Below are 16,412 nucleotides of genomic sequence, written 5' to 3'. Positions count from 1 at the left end.
CCTGTGGAATATATTTTATTGTACAGGATTTATTTTAGCTCTCCTGGGTTTTTTGTTTTGTTTTTCCCTATGAAGTTAAGTATTGTTCTTTCACAGTTTAAAAGAATTGTGTTGGGATTTTAATGGAGATGGCATTGAATCTATAGATTGTTTTTGATAATATGCCCATTTTTACTATATTAATCCTACCAATCCATGAGCATGGGAGATCTTTCCATCTTCTAACATTTTCTTCAATTTCTTTCTTCAAAGATTTGAGATTTTTGACATACAGATCTTTCATTTTCTTGGTTAGAATTTCACCAAGACATTTAATATTATTTGAGGATACTGTAAAGGGTGTTGAGTCTCTGATTTCTTTCTCAGCCACTTTGTCATTTGTATATAGCAGAGCTACTGATTTTTTAGGTAACTTTAAATATATATATATATATATATATATATGGTTCTATCCATTGACCTGCAAATTTCAAGATTTCATTTTATCCTGAGTAATGCTTATCTATACATCTGTTGAATGACATCTATGTTAATTCCATTTCATTGTCATTGCAAATACAGTTCCTGCAAAACTGGAAGTTCAAATACCTCTGGGGTAGGATATCATGTGCCTAGGAGTAATATAACTGTATCATATGTAGGTCCATTTCCAGCTAGGTAAGAAACCTCCAGACTGATTTATAACATGGCTACAGTAGTTTACCCTCCCACTCACTGTGTGAGAATTTCCTTTCCACCGTAACCAAGCCTGCATCTGTTGTCATTTGTATCCCCAGTGATGGCTGTCTGACTGTGCTGAAGTAGAATCTTAAGGTAGTTTGACTATGCAATTTCCTAACTTTCAAATACAGATTCTAAATATGATAATAAAGAAAAAGATAAGTTTCATGACAGGTTGAACATATTAATATCATCTGCTAAGTTGTTAAAAGGTTCTTAGTACATGAAGGATTTTTCATTTATTTATACACTACTAGAGATAGCTAGAATGCTTTATATTAGATCTATGAAGTTGCTGATTCTGTGGAGATGAGAGTATAAATGACACTGGGCATGGGAGACAAGGAGGCCTTCAGCTTCATATGTAATGCTGTGTTAAGGAAGTCCTTTAATTAAATGCAAATATGTGTTTTATACTGTTACTTGTAATGATTAAGACTCAGGCAGTTTATAGCTTGCAAAAGAAAATAGAAAACAGGAGAAATATAAATCAAACTTATGGTACAATAACAAAATGAAATGTCTCAAATTTTTCTCTGATTAATCAGTTTATACTTCAATTCTTACAAAAATGTTATTAAATAACTTTGCACCAGCAACTAAATATAAAAAGCAGGTTTCAACTCTAGAGGATAACAAACTCATGATCCCTGGGTTTGCTAGGCCAGGGCTCTAAGCACCGTCAGCAAAGGGCAGATATAAGGCTAGCAATCCCTCATTGTTTGAGCTTCAGAACAAAATCTTTATGTCATCTTTACACATACCAACCCTCTTAATAGTACAATAATCATTTCAAGCATTATTATTACTTCTTTTCTCTGTAATTGTATAATAATCATGGATCTTCATTTCTAAATATCCAGAGAAAAGAGGAAAAATCCACTGGGGAAGATGATGAGTGAAATTAGACCAAATGGTCTTGATAAATTTTCTATTGTAATTTTAAACAAAGCCCTAGATACCATCTGACTAATTGCAGATATTTCTGGAAAGCTTGAAGGACTCCAAATAATTAGGTTGGGAAGAGGGAGAAAATCGGTTAGGAACCTGATATCTCCCTGGACACTTAAAGCTGGCAGCTGGCCTACAGAGTGTGGTGGTGCTGACAGTGTGGGCACCAGGCAACCCATCTAGGAGGCTAATTTGGTCTCAGAAGCAATGGTGTGTCTATCCAATTTAGGGAAGCATTTTGGCCGTGAGAAGCATTCAGAAGTAGAGGTTCATACAGAGAAGAGAAGGGAAACTTCAAATTAAATTTAAAATGTATTTGTTATGAGCTGAATAAACAGCAATTTCATAGGCACAAACTAAAATGCTCTGTCATTCTTCATCAGCACCCGTTATGTTCAGATTCCTTTACCAAGGAATAAAAAAAGTGTCCAGGGGACTGATAAATCTTTATGCACCTCATTAAGTCTATCCAAAACAAAACAGAACCAAAGTTGATTGAGGCATCCTATGAAGATCTAGTTATCATTCTGATTTCCATCCAGCAAAACAAATCAGACACACTGAAAGGAACATTAATAAAAGCACTTTAAAATTTAAGAACAAAATAATGATGAAGTTGTGACTATCTATGTTGGCAGGCACAGGATGGCCACTCTTTATGACAACTAATGAGAAGGACATTCTCCCTCACAGTCTTCATAAATTTACTGGAAATCCAGAATTTCTTAAACGGATCTGCTCATTTGTTGTTGGAGAATTTTATCTGTTGAAAATATTAATTTCGCCCTTTGCAAAAAGCCATGCACAATGACATAAAAATCTAGCTTTAAACCCCAGAGACTCTAATACATACTATACCCAATACTCTAGAGATATTTCAAGTATATCAGTGAAAGCTTATTAGTTTCCTAGGGCATCACTACCAAACTGCTGCAAACTTGGTGTTTTTGGATACTAGAAAGGCATTCTTTCACAGCTAGATGAATTAAAAGTCAGAAAAAATATGTAGGCCTTGCCTGCTCTGAAGACTCTAGGGACACAGATTTCCTTACATTTTCATTACATCTTAGAATTACTGGAAAAACCTTGGTATGTCCTTACTTATAGTCACATCAATCCAATTACTGCCTCTGTTGCAATAAGGCCTGCGTCCCTATGTGTCTTTCTCTTCCAATATGCACCCTACCCACTAGGTTTATGGAGCTCTAATATGATTTATGATAGTCTAGTATGACCTTATCTCTACTCAGTTACATTCATCAATAGTTTATTTCCAAAAAAGAGTGTATCTAGAAGTGCCAGGGGTTAGGACTTTCAAAACAAGTCCTGAGTGAATGAATGTGTGAGGAGCAGATAAAGTCCTAAGTAAACTTGCATAATAGGCATGGACATAGACACACCAAAGAATCTGATGTCTAAGATCCATGGGAATAGCAAAGCTTCCTGGGTCAGGATCAGACAGATGCCAAAGTCTTCCTCTGGTCCAAGTTTAAATGTTTAGGAAAGTCAACCAGTGTTTGCAGAAACTATCAGCCATTCTCTCCTCATTTAGCATGATCACAACTTGAGACTGTTCTCCCACAGAGACTCCCTACAGAGATGAGTTAAACCTGCCTCCTTATTTAACTGTATGCACTAAGCCCACTTCCTTGATTCAAATGTATAAAATAAACATGCTGATTTTCCAGGTTACTGTTGGCAGTGATGCACCTCCATTTGAGGGCACATGCCTCACCAAGTCCCAGCCTTGTTTTTGTACATGTGTCTGTGTGTTTGCCCCTCTTTTCCTCATCATTCCAGTCAGGTCTACTCCAAAACTCTGCAGAGAGGAGCAAGGGTGATTATCTATAGCTGGAACGCAAAAACAGACAAAAGCATGGCTTTCTGAATAATTTTTATCATCTCAATTAAGAAATATTATCACTGAATTATAAGGAAGGAAATCCTTCCACATAGTTGAACAGACTAATAACAAACACAGGATTGAAGCATTCCTGACTTCCTACCTCTTTGAAAACTGAAGAAGAATATACATACCAGCTCAAACAGAAGGGCCCTACCAGCACATCAAATACTCTGCTCAGACTTTGCAAAAAAAAAAAAAAAAAAAAAAGCAGAGGTTGGCAATGAGAAAGAATGAGCAGGTTCCAAGCTTCTCTCAGTCTTTATCTTAGTTGGTAACCTCCCCAAACAGGAAATATCTCCAAGTTCTCTCATCCTTGGAAGTCTTTCTCCCTCCATCATCCTAGTTTCTCCAATTGTAGAGGTCTACCTACATACACAGTTAGGGCTGTAAGGAAGGCAATGGTTCTTTCCTCCTCCCTTTTGGAGGAAACATCTTCACTATTTACCTGCACCAAGCTCACACATTACATGCACAGTATAATTTAGAAAGATGAACTACAGCCAGTTTGGAGACGGGCAAATAAGATGTCTTCTTTATGATTTACAGATTAATTCATCCTTTTCTGTTTGCTTCCTTCTGTTTCATAGCTCTTTGTTCAAGAAAGAGAGGCCAGAGGCTTCTTTACCTTCCTCTCCTGTCCTAAGCACTTACTCCAATGGTAGTCTGCAAAGAACATCAACAAAGCCACTAGTCAATAGTCCCTAGTGATTGTGCACACAATCCTTAGCAGATACTCTTCCAACTGTTTAATGTATGTCAAAACATTTCATCTGTTACCAAATGTTAAACAGATACTCTTTTATGTTCCTTTCACAGAAAATTAATTACACAACAGAAAAATTACAGGAATTGCCCAAAACCAAGCAGCTCAAAGGAGTCAGGATTGGAATTCATTTTCTTTTCTTTTCTTTTTTCCTTTTTGTTTTCTTTTTGGAGACGCATTCTCTCTACATAGCCCTGGTGCTGGGTGTTGTAGAAATCACTATGTAGACTAGGCTGGCCTTGAGCTCACAGAGATCCACCTCCATTTGTCACTAGAGTCCTAGCATTGAAGGCCTGTGATACCACATAAACTTACAGGAAGAAATTCAAATACTTTAAACCTGGCTCTAGCGTTCTTTTTTTTCTGCATTTTAAAGGAAATCATTGAAAGGAAACTCTAGTTATACATAGCAATACAGTACCAATTATTCTTTAGACTAATTAAAGACAAGTGTGCGCAAAACATTCCTTATTGATCTCATTCCCTGGAAAATCTCTTAGACGGTCATACAGCAGTTAAAGTTCAATATGTCTGTTTCTGGATATTCTGAACCTCTTTGAAGTCAGGAGTCTCTTCAAACACATAAATATCTATGTATGGCTATGCTCCAAAGAAGCTAGTTTATTCCCTTCCTCTACAAAACCCCATGGTCTACAGATTTCTCAAGCTCTCCACTTCTTTTTAGACGTGTTACCCTTTTATTCTTCCTTTCCCTGCCTGCTTCCCAAATATAACTAAAATATTATTTTCACCAATGTATCTCCTGTTCACTATTGAAGTAGCCTTTCCTGAGATTATGTTTGTATCCACAGTGGTATATATTCTAAACTTCTAAACAGTAGTTCAAACTTCTTTTTTTTCTTCAGAACACAATCTAGAAGTTTCTCAAATGACCAACTTGACCTACAAGTATAAACACTTAGAGACCACTGATCGGCTTCCCGCCTAAAAGATGCACTTGACTTTTGTACATGTCTTCCTAGCTCTACCCTGGCACAGTTTAGGAGACGTAGATGTTAGGAAGACTTCCTTAATGCTCCTGATAAGTGCCTCATAACTGATGTTCTGTCTGAACCCGTGGAGAGCCTTAAGTACAGAAAGTGAACTCCAGAGCTAGTGCAGCCTACCTATTATGAAGCTGAAGCTAGAGTGGAGTCACAGAAGGCAACAAAAGCAGGATAAATTGAGTTAAATACTAGACTGATTATGTGGCAAGGAATTTGGTGCACACCTTTAATTCCAGCAACCAGGTAGCTGACGCAGGAGAACTAAGGGTTCAAGGCCAACCTGAGCCATCTCCTAAAACTGCATCCAAGAATAAGACAAACAAACAAAATTAATTAAATCACCACTGAAGTCCCCAACTTTTGGTCCTTTACTATAAGTGCCATCATATAGTTTTATTGTTCAAGTCAACTCTAAACGCATTTTTGTACTATTCACTCTAAAAGTATCTGGATGGCATTCTTTTCCAAACATATGCTACAAATGTCTTTAGAAACAGCATTCAAATAGTACAATTGTCATGTACTCCTTGGGGTCAGGAATTGTTTTAGTCTTTAAGTCTTATTCCCAGAATCTATCTCAGACTTTAGGCATATTAAAACTACCATTATTTTTTATAACTATACCAATTTAGAAAAATGAATGAATGTATAAATGAAATTACCACTAACTATTCATAAAGAACAATAATTTAAAAAGTAGTCTTCAAAAGAATTATAGTCAACAATTGGAGAACTGGCTCAGTAGTTAAGTGCTTGTTGTTCAAGTATAAGTTCAGAGCCCCAGAACCACATACACACTGAGCAGACATGGTGAGTCACCTGTAATCCTAGTGCAGGGGAGGCAAGCTGGATAGCTAGGCTAGCTGAGTCAGCAACTCCAGGTTCAAGTGGCATACCCTGAATCAATATATAAGGCAAAGAGAACTTTATTGTAAGACTCTATCACCAAAACCCCAAGCGTACTTTAATCATAGGCCATGTAGAAGTCAAGCTGGATCTGCCTTCCAGCAGTTTCCTCCTTCCTTGATGATGTCACAGTACCAGAAAAGAACTTTAAGGATGCTAGAGGAGAAAAGTCATCAACAGTCTTACCAACTGTGAATCCAGAAAGCTGAAATAAGAATCAGTCAAGCAAAAGAATAGAACTGCATTTGGAGAAAGGGAAATTTGAGAAAGGAAAATAGAGGGTGAAAATTATTTAAATTCATTATGTAAATGTATGGAAGTGTCGATTAAAAAACCTTTTACTAAAGTATGTAGTCATGGTCCTGCTCATCACCTTAGTATCATATTTATTTCCTTACATTTCCCTCTAGAGCTCAGTGATTTTCCTTTCTGGACACCTCTGTCATTCCAACCATCTGAGGGTATTCCCTGAACTTCCTTCTAGCCTTCCTAAAATGTTAATAAGTCAGCTGATAATCTCTCAGTGGTTTGAGGTAGCTGTTATTAGTTTTTAGTGGCTTTGGGGGTTGACTACTGTAGAGAAGACTCAAGGTGAATCACCTCACACAAACATTATTTAACCTCAACCTGAGTAGAGAGGAAATGGATGAAAATCCAAAGATTACATCTTCATATGAGAAACTCTTAGTCTAGAGAAGACCTTCAATTTTGAGGAAAAATAAAGTGCATGCTATCTCCTGCCTTTTCTTTGTCTAGTACCCACAGTGAACCACATGGTCAAGCCCAGGGTCTAGGAATCAGAGGAGATTCCACCTCATACGTACAAAATCACACTGCAAAACTCTGAACCTGTGGAGATAAGGAGACTTCCAAGTTATTGTCTCAGCAATTACCCTACTCAATTTCACTCTATCCAAGAGTATCCCTAATTAACTTTAAATTAATTCCATTTTCTTTGTTACTTAAGTGCATATCAAATATGTTGTTTCCAGTGCTCGCTGCATCTATGTTGACTATCTTCTTCTTTAAAATACATGTTCCTGAAGTATAAAATACATCTTCCTTCACTAATCGATTTATAAGAATTTATGAGATACAGCAAAAGGTCTAAGGATATTTAAATGAAGGAATGACCTGTTAACACTCTTAGGCAAAGAAATCATCTCATTCATAACAGAACACTGAAGTATGATGGGGCTGCAAGGGAATAGTTCCTAAAGAATCTTCTGAAACTACCATAAAAGAAAATTTGCATCTTAGGTAAATAAATATAAATTAACAATCTGTAAGGTGTGCCAGTGCTAATGGGATTATCATTTTCTTGATTCTTTAGGTTACATACTTTTAAAAAATCATGAATGGCATTAAAATTAAAGCTGATATAGTTGGATGTAAAATAGCATGCTAATCATAGCGTATACACTCAATTGGGCCAAGTACACATTCTCCTGAGGAGAAGCTAGACTGTGGCTTTAATAACAGGAAGTGGGTACATATAACTAGCATGCTTTGAGTATGACCAGCAGGACTGAGACAAGTTCAACAGTAAGAAATGATGCACATCAGGGTGGTCTAAAATGCTGTAAGTCCATTGGAATGTTCAGGTCAAGAAGCAAGCAAGTCAATATCGCATTTCTCAAACCTTGCAAGGTGCTGTTCGATTTCGGAAAATTGTTCCCTCTGGCAGATTCAGTTCTCAACATGATGTCTGCATGGCAATCTGCCCCCTGTCAGCAAATCTCTAAGGCTCAGAAAGCATTTTTCCTCTTATTTTAACCATTCTTCAGCCTCTTTGACTTATTTTCTACATTCAGATGCCCAAGTCAGGGAAAGAGAAATGAAGCCAGGATGCTCTTTGACCATCTCAATCGTGAAATAACTCAGGAACAAAACTGAGCCAAGAAGGGAAAGCAACCGTAAGAGGATGTCTGAGTTTGCATTTTAAATATTACATAACATAAATCCTTTAGGTAGTTGATTGGAAATTTTGGCTGTTTGAAGGTGATCAGAAAAATTGTGAGCTTTCCTTAAAATTTCATCCTGTAGAAAAGAAGATTGTAGCTCCATTGAGTAAACTGGATGAATGGGCTGAAGGCAGGTGAAGCTGATCTGTAATTACAGTCCATAAGGCATGCTTGTTTAACATCTTGGCTATGCGTCTTTGCCTTGAGAGAGACACAGCTGCAAATTTACTGGCTTACTTTTTAAGGATATGAAAGAAGAGAGGTAACATTCGTTAAATACCTACGGCAGGCGACTGCAGAATATGAGTTACTTCATGTTATCTTTCTTAAGTGTTATAACCTAAATATGATCATTGCCCATGTTATGTATGAGGAAATTGAAGCATAGGAAAAATTAATGACTTGCAATAGCTCAACGACTTTGCTTGACATGTAACTGGATTCTCGCTGACTTTAAACTCCACGCTTGTCTATTAGAAGCAACTGCTTTCCAGACTGAAGAATCAGATATAAATCTTCCACTCAATTAGTTTATAATCTCACAATATCATAAGACCCTAGAGAGTGTCTGTAAATCACCACAAAATACTAAATGCTCTCAGAGAGGCATGGGAAGTGAGAAGAGCAAGGAATTGCTTCCAGCTGAGGACCAGGAAAAATCTCCCAGAGGAATGGGAATTCTGTTTTCACATCTGAATTACAACAAAGCTGAAATTCTGATTAGTGTTTCTTGCATCCTTTTATTGCTGAGAGTACTACTGTAAGTCACATTTCATAAAATATGTAAGAAATACAACTGGCAGTAATATCCTTATTCAAATGCTATAGTATTGTATCTCAAAACACAAGAAAAGGAGAGCACATTTATTCTGAAGTTTAAACAATAAGCAGTTTTTTCTGAGTCCTCTCTCTTGTTTATTTTTCCAAATTTAACTTTATTTCTTTTATATATCTCTTATAATTTAAAATAATTTTAAATTTAATGTATCTTATTTTTCTCTTCAGCATGTCCTTCCAGATCCTCACCTCCACCTCCCCGATACCCACCAAATTTTAAATTCTTTCTAAAAAAAAAAGCAGTACAACCTCAAAACAAAGGAAACAAAATTAAAAAAACATACTAAACTGTAACCAAATAAAAGCAAACAAAAAACTGTGACATCCATTATATGTTAATCTACTACTGTTGAACATGACTCAGTATTAACTCTATTGGAGAAAATTGATTTTTCCTTCTACTAACAGGTATAAGTGACAGTTCAGATGTTAACTTTTATCTTAATGGTATGTTTTTATTCATTCATTCACTTTTAAAAAATAACAAAATAAAACACAGTAAAATAAAATGAAAACTATAACCTTGAACTTGGAAAAGACAAACCAACAGAAGGAAAGGAGTCAAAGAGAAGGCACTAAAATCATAGACCCACTTTTCCTCACACTTGGTAGTCCAATAAAAAACACTAAACTAAAATCCATAATATACACACAGAGGTCCTGAGTGCAGACCCCCCTATGCAGGCCCCATGCATGATGCCTTAGTCTCTGTAAATTCTTATTAGCTTTGCGCACAATGATATAGGGGCCGTCTTGATGTCCTCTATCTCTTCAAACTGGTTATCTCTATTACACGCACACACACAGACACACACACACACACACACATACACACACACACACCATAAATCTAACCTAAAAACAATACCTTAGTAGAATCCTCCACTGTCTGTTTATTTGTATATATTTAAAACATCTACTCTTTTAACTGATCTTTGGTGTAGTATTGCAATAATCTGAAAGCAAGTACAAGTACCTAAGTCATAAACATTATTATTCATATTTGCATGTGCTTTGACAAATATATTATTTTCAGAATTTTTCTCTATCTACCTCATCTTGGTTGCTAAATTAGCAATACTAATTCTATTTTTGTAAGCTAAAGGAAAGAACAAATGTAATAAACAACCCCAGATACATCAAAAAGCATAATATTTAGAGTTCAAATGTCAGAAAGCATATGACTGGAACACAAAATGATTTTGAATTATAGAGTATGGGTATTCTATTTTTCATAAAATATTTAAGAAATACAACTGGCAGTAATATCCTTATTCAAATGCTATAGTATTGTACCTCAAAAACACAAGAAAAGGAGAGCACATTGTGTCATATCAAAAATAACTGTGTGTAACTTGCATAGCTTTTCATTAATCAAGAATTTCAGAGCTCACTATGGAGTAATAGGCCAAGTCTGTGTATGTGAAATGATCACAGACAGAATCAAAATTCTGTTTAGCCAACATAATTCTCCAGAGACTAATGCAAGTAGGTTTTAAATTGAGCCCAACTGAGCAATGAGAATCAGATGATTCCAAGTCTTTAGCCTTGCCCGATTTGGATACAGACACATAGATGTGATCTATAAATCACATAAATGAAGATTTACCTCTTCAATTGGGTTAATATTAACTAAAGAAAATGAGGGAAACATTTAACAATTATTATATGCCAAGCACATTTAATATATAATTACATTAAAAATTGCATAATTATAGGACTGAGTTTTGAATTTTCATTGCTGTCCCAGAGCTGAGCATTTCACCACTATCCCATGGGTCTTCTTTGTAGCTACTGGTTCTCTGACATTACAAGGTTGGAATTATTTCAGCATGTGCTCTGCTTTGAATATTAATAGTGTTCCCTAATGTCTATGTGTTAAAAGTCTGATTTCCAGGATAGAATTATTGGGAGGTAAATAAATCCAGTTAATAGGCCTGACATATGTCTTGAAAAGACAACATGTTTTTGCTTTGTCTCTATGACTGTCTGTCTTGTGTATCTCTGTCTCTCTCAATGTCTCTGTCTGTCTCTGTGTGTCTCTGTGTGTCTCTGTCTCTGTGTCTCTGTCTCTCTCTCCCTTCTATGTCATGTGTATTTGCTCCCAACCATTGCAGTTCCTGTTGTAGATGATACATACAGTCAAGGACTGCTCTAGCTGAGCCTGCTCTATGCCTTTGGGCTTGAGTCCTAAAACTGTGATTTACTTAAAACACCTTGGTGAAGTAAGGACATCATATCAGGCATTTCCTTGTAGTAAAGTAAAGCTTATGCATGTGTAGCATAGCTTGAAAATAGATGAAAAATGATTAAGGAATTTGAAACAAGTTTGATATTCCATGCAGCATAACTCCATTTCTAAAAGCTCTTCCAACTGTTAATACTTAACAAGCTGTCTTGACTCTTTTAATGATAAACCAGTTATTTTAATCTCTCATTTCCTTCTCTTGTTGTTTTGTTGATCCATAATTATCAATAAAAGACTGAAACTCAGAATTCTTAAAACACATCTCCTGCTCCAGGAACATGATTATAATTTAAGCGAAGACTAGCTTTCAAATCTTGTCAGCATCCCATTCATGGCCCATGGACACTTCAGTCTCCACCTCTGAGAACACTTAGAGTTCAGGCTTCATTTAACAAAACACTCACAAAGAGTACATGCCTAGGGTTATACATGTCACAACGTAGCACAAAAATGGCACATCCTCTGTCATGTGCTGCTACAGGGCCTGTGGCTAAAATAGCTATTTCTGTCACTCTGTAGAGTGACCTTGACTCATCCACTCACCTCACAAAGAATACCTTTAAGAAACAATGACTTCAAAATCAGTGAGCATCTTCACATGTACTCTCATATCATCCTTTGCTGCAGTTCTTCAAAAATGCAAAACTTTGGGATGAAGTTGCATTGCCATATACATTTGCACTCCTAACTTGACTAGCACCTACCAGAATGCTTCCTCTATGTGCAAATTCTTCTTATTCTATTGGCTGCTGCTCCTAATATATGATCTCTATATACTGCCTCCTGTTTATTTTTCCTTTATAAGTTCTTTTAATAGCAATGTGTGTACCTTGTAAGGTTTTGTCTTCTCTCCCTTTCCAACCTTCAAGATAATGATAACAATACTCAGAATTTGGATATTTTCTTCAATTCACATTTTTCGAATAATCTTAATATGTCCTGAACTTTGAGGCCAGCAATACTTCATGTCCTACTTTGTACTTTATGTTTCAACTTAGGTGTTTGTGCAATAAATATTCTCATATTTCCTATTCAAAGCCTGGTTGGATTGAATACCCTTTGTTTGCACAGGTAATTAGTGTTATGAAGCCTCAATTTTATCTAAATGTTTCTCCTTATTAGTTGGAATATTATTCTCTCTAAAATAGTTTCCATTTTATGTAATTCTCTAGAATCTAATTGTTATCCAATGAGATAAGAGTAAAAGAAGCCAGTGATTGTACAGAGCATCCTGCTGAAAAGGGGCTTCACAAACAAGAAGTCTGTTCTTTTTTTCATTAGTTGTAAGAATTAATAGATTGTATTTCCTACCCGACATCATTTTGCCCCTACCCCAACTACAAAATGTCCACAATTTCTCCCAGGAAGCACATTAACTGAATATTAGTGATTTTACTTCTAATTGGCAATTTTTTCAGTTTTTTTGGTCTGTTTACAACATCCCTTTTTATGTTACCTTCTGATAACACCCAATGTGATACTGGACAAAACTCTTCATCAACCAAGTCCTTCAGATTTAAGTTTCATTCATTTACATTTTGTTTTTAAGTATTATAATTCTCAATCAATTTCTAATTAATTCTTATGACTTTGCAACTTCTTTCATATCTCAACTAAGCATATTTTAAATTATTAGTCTATTCTGAGAATTCTATGCCTGTGAATATAATATTTAGTCACCTCTTTCTGAAAGTAATCCTTCTGTTGAAATTTTTTTCACCTGTAAACTCATGACGATGTCTGGTACTGTGAATTAAAGATCCTAGATTGCATTCTGACTGGTCATTCTAAATAGGGAGACAGTGATGGTCCTCAAAGTACCAAGAAGGATATCCTCATCACTTCTGTACCCTTTCATTCCAGTAGTCAGTCGGAACAAGTTTTGAAGGTGACAAAAATGTCCTTAAAGCAGAACCACTAGTTGTAGCATTTACCTGAAGTAGGTCCAGGATGCTGGAAGTCAACATTTTTTTCTATTGCAATAGATTTTTCAAGTGTTTGGCATTGATAAAGATTCTTCAGATTTCAGTGAGAGTGATGCAGAGAAAAACCAGAGGGAAAAATGTTCAGACAAGCAAGAAACAAAATAACTAAACTACTCTCCCGCATTCTGTCTTCCCAGAAGCTCCTGGGAAGGCTTCCCTGAGTTTCCTGGGGAGAAACAACAGCTTGTAATTTGTTCCCCACTTGTCAGGAAGCCTGTGCCTCTTCCTGATTTCTCTGGAGGAAGAAGAGAAAGTCTCTGTTACTGATGGACTCCTAAGGCTTTAACCTTGCAGTTGCCTGTCTCTAATCTATTAGAACACCTCTTCAGATTGCAAAGAGTATGTTTCAGTGACCTTTGACCTCTTCTCCTTTTCTTAAAAATTTTTGGAACTTTGAATACAAATTAATGTTTTAAATACATATATCACAACTAGCAATTTAAGTCCTATACTTCTCATTTTGGTAGGTATTATAAGTGCTACTTCAATGTGACATATTGAACTTGTGTTTCTTTCTTTCTTCTGTCCATCTGTCTGTCTGCCTTACTTTCTTTCTTCCTTTCCTTTTGTTGAAAATAGCTTCTGTGTTCCTCCCAGTTTTTCCCCACCTCCCTTCTCGATTCACTCCCTTTCTCTCTCGTTGGAAATGAACAGGCTTCTAAGAGTTAATACTAAAAATATAGCAAAATAAAATATAATAAGGCAAAACAAAAGCCATCACAATGAAGTTAGACAGGGAAAACAGGCATCATGAAAAGAGCCCAAGAAAGACACAAGAATCAGAGGCCCACTCAATCTCACACTCAAGAATCCCATAAGAACACTAAACTAGAAACTACGTATGTATGTATGTATGTATGTATACATGCATGCATGCATTGTGTATGTATATATACACACACACACAAAGGACCTGGTGCATGCTGCTGTGAGTTCATATAAGCTTCGCTGAACGTGTGTTTTTTAGTAACAATGCTCTATAACTTACACAGTACAAAAAACAACATCCTTTTATCTTAACATTACCTTTTAAAAAGTAAATAAATAAGTGCCTTACAACCCCCCCCCATACTTCCAAAGACAGTTTCTGACAGGGAGAACAGAAAATTCACAGGATCCAAATCTATGTAAGGAAACAGCAAACAACCTCTGCTGTTCCAAGTTGAAGTCCAGGGTAATCAGAATTCAAAAGCTCTCCTTTCAGGATGTTCCTGCTAGTAATGAATTGCACGGGTAGCATACCTTCTGTGCCTTTTCATTCAGAAGGAGAAAAAGCTCTTCTGTTCATTTGGAGCAGAGTCTGTGATTACGGACCAGTTAATTAAGGTGTCTGATGTGGAAGGAGTGACGCCATTTTCACTTTTCGCTCTTCTGTCTTCCATATGGAAAGGGCTGCCACTTACGAATGCTGCAATTGCTGCTGTGTAAAAGCTTGTTCTGAGAATTTGCTTTAAGCTCATTTCTACACCTACCACTAAGCTCCCTTGGCAACAGGGGAATATTTTAAAAGCCAGCTAAACTGAGTGATGAAATTGAATCTCCACATATTCTTATTAAGAAAAGGCAGTGTTCCTTCAGCATCTTCTGAGATGCCTTTCAGCTTTTAATATTTTGATCAAATACTGCTGTTAGTTATTAAAGCAAATATGGCAGGGGAAGAAGGCACTATTTTTTAGTTCTTCTCAGAACTGTGCATGGTGAGATTACGTCATCCAAAGATCTGTAGGTGCTGTGTGGGTTTAGCTCATTTTACTATTTTCTGAAGTGTCTGAGTTCATTCTCACTAACTGACAATCCTTATTTCCTGACTAATTAAATGTTATACTTAGTCAAAACAAAGAAGTAACTGAAATGAACACTACTTGGTGACATTCAGTTTAAAACAAAAACTTAACAATAAACTTTGAATCTTTCCAAGAGATAAAAGAAAATACAACATCATGTCTCCATTGATCCAGGAAAAAAACTTTTTTCAAGTCAGATATAGATAGACACATATATTTCATCTGCAAAAACAAAGGACAATTACATTAATATTGATAAAAATAAATTGCTTTCCAAGCAGGGAAGCATAGACTGTAAAATGGCGCCTGTGATATATGGCACATGAACTCAGACTTTAAACCTAGTAGATAAGATATGTCTGCTGATTTATAAAATGTCTTTACTACCTGGAGATCAAGTGCCAGTAAGTGTTTAAAATCATCAATACCAGCCTCCTTGATCTGTGCTTTTGAGAACATTAACCAGCAAGTGTAGTATTTCATTTATGAGGACTCTGAATCTGATTGCTTTATAGTTTTATAGATCCCTTCTTAGGCTCTAAGAAGAGAGGAAGCTTGAGAAGGTAGTTGAATAAGAATAGGAAATTGACAATTTCTGACACTATTTGTCCTCTGTGACCTTGAAGAACTGTCATGAAGTTCCAAGATCTGACAGACCTTACTGATAATCCGGAATCTAAAGCCATGTTCTCCTCTTGCTTAAAAACAGGTCTACAACTTTATCCACACCATTTCTCACCTTATTTTTGTTTTAAGAAGCAAAAGCCAATTCTCAGAATTTTCTTTTAAATCAAGTAAACAATGTAGCTGCAAAACGCTACCCTTTAATGTTAACTAGAGATTGGTAACATTTCTCTCTTTCTAAAGCTGGGTTCATTGAGATCACACACAGCCTTGGGCACTGACATTTACATGTTCTCCACAGAGCTTCATAGCAATACAGAAATATAAAGTAATAAATCCTTTTTTGAGAGAGTGAGTACTCTACATGTCTTCTGGCCCAATAGATGTTTATTGTAACTCCAGGTCCCAGGATTTTGGTTCCTATAGACAGTGTCGCCCAGCTGCTGAGTTCATACAGTGAAGAGGCAGCAGAAAGGCAGAAGAAGAGAAATACAGGCTTGGCATAAAAGGATGAGAGTGCTTACCAATGGACAGTCAGACGTTCTCTCTGCACCCACAGCTATAGCTACAGTTCTTTTGGCTACTTACCCATGCATTCCCTTCAGACCTGGTGGTGATAATGGGTGATATCAGCTCTTGTTGTCCCAGAAGTAACACATCATCTCTTTTTGGTTTCCCTCAGCATTTCCTCCAACATTAAAATTAGTACCTTGTGAA

The 16,412-nt window shown here is 36.3% G+C and overlaps 1 pseudogene; it reads right to left on the bottom strand.

Annotated features, from left to right (window-relative positions):
• LOC121141932 overlaps positions 1-14,908 on the bottom strand; it is a 105,608-nt pseudogene extending 90,700 nt beyond the window's left edge.
• Positions 14,909-16,412: the final 1,504 nt, after the last annotated feature.

The sequence above is a fragment of the Mesocricetus auratus genome, unplaced genomic scaffold (assembly GCF_017639785.1).
Source record: "Mesocricetus auratus isolate SY011 unplaced genomic scaffold, BCM_Maur_2.0 Super-Scaffold_100008, whole genome shotgun sequence".
Taxonomy (NCBI): domain Eukaryota; kingdom Metazoa; phylum Chordata; class Mammalia; order Rodentia; family Cricetidae; genus Mesocricetus; species Mesocricetus auratus.
Note: the sequence above shows the minus strand (reverse complement) of the source record. Positions and strands in the feature narration are given on the sequence as shown.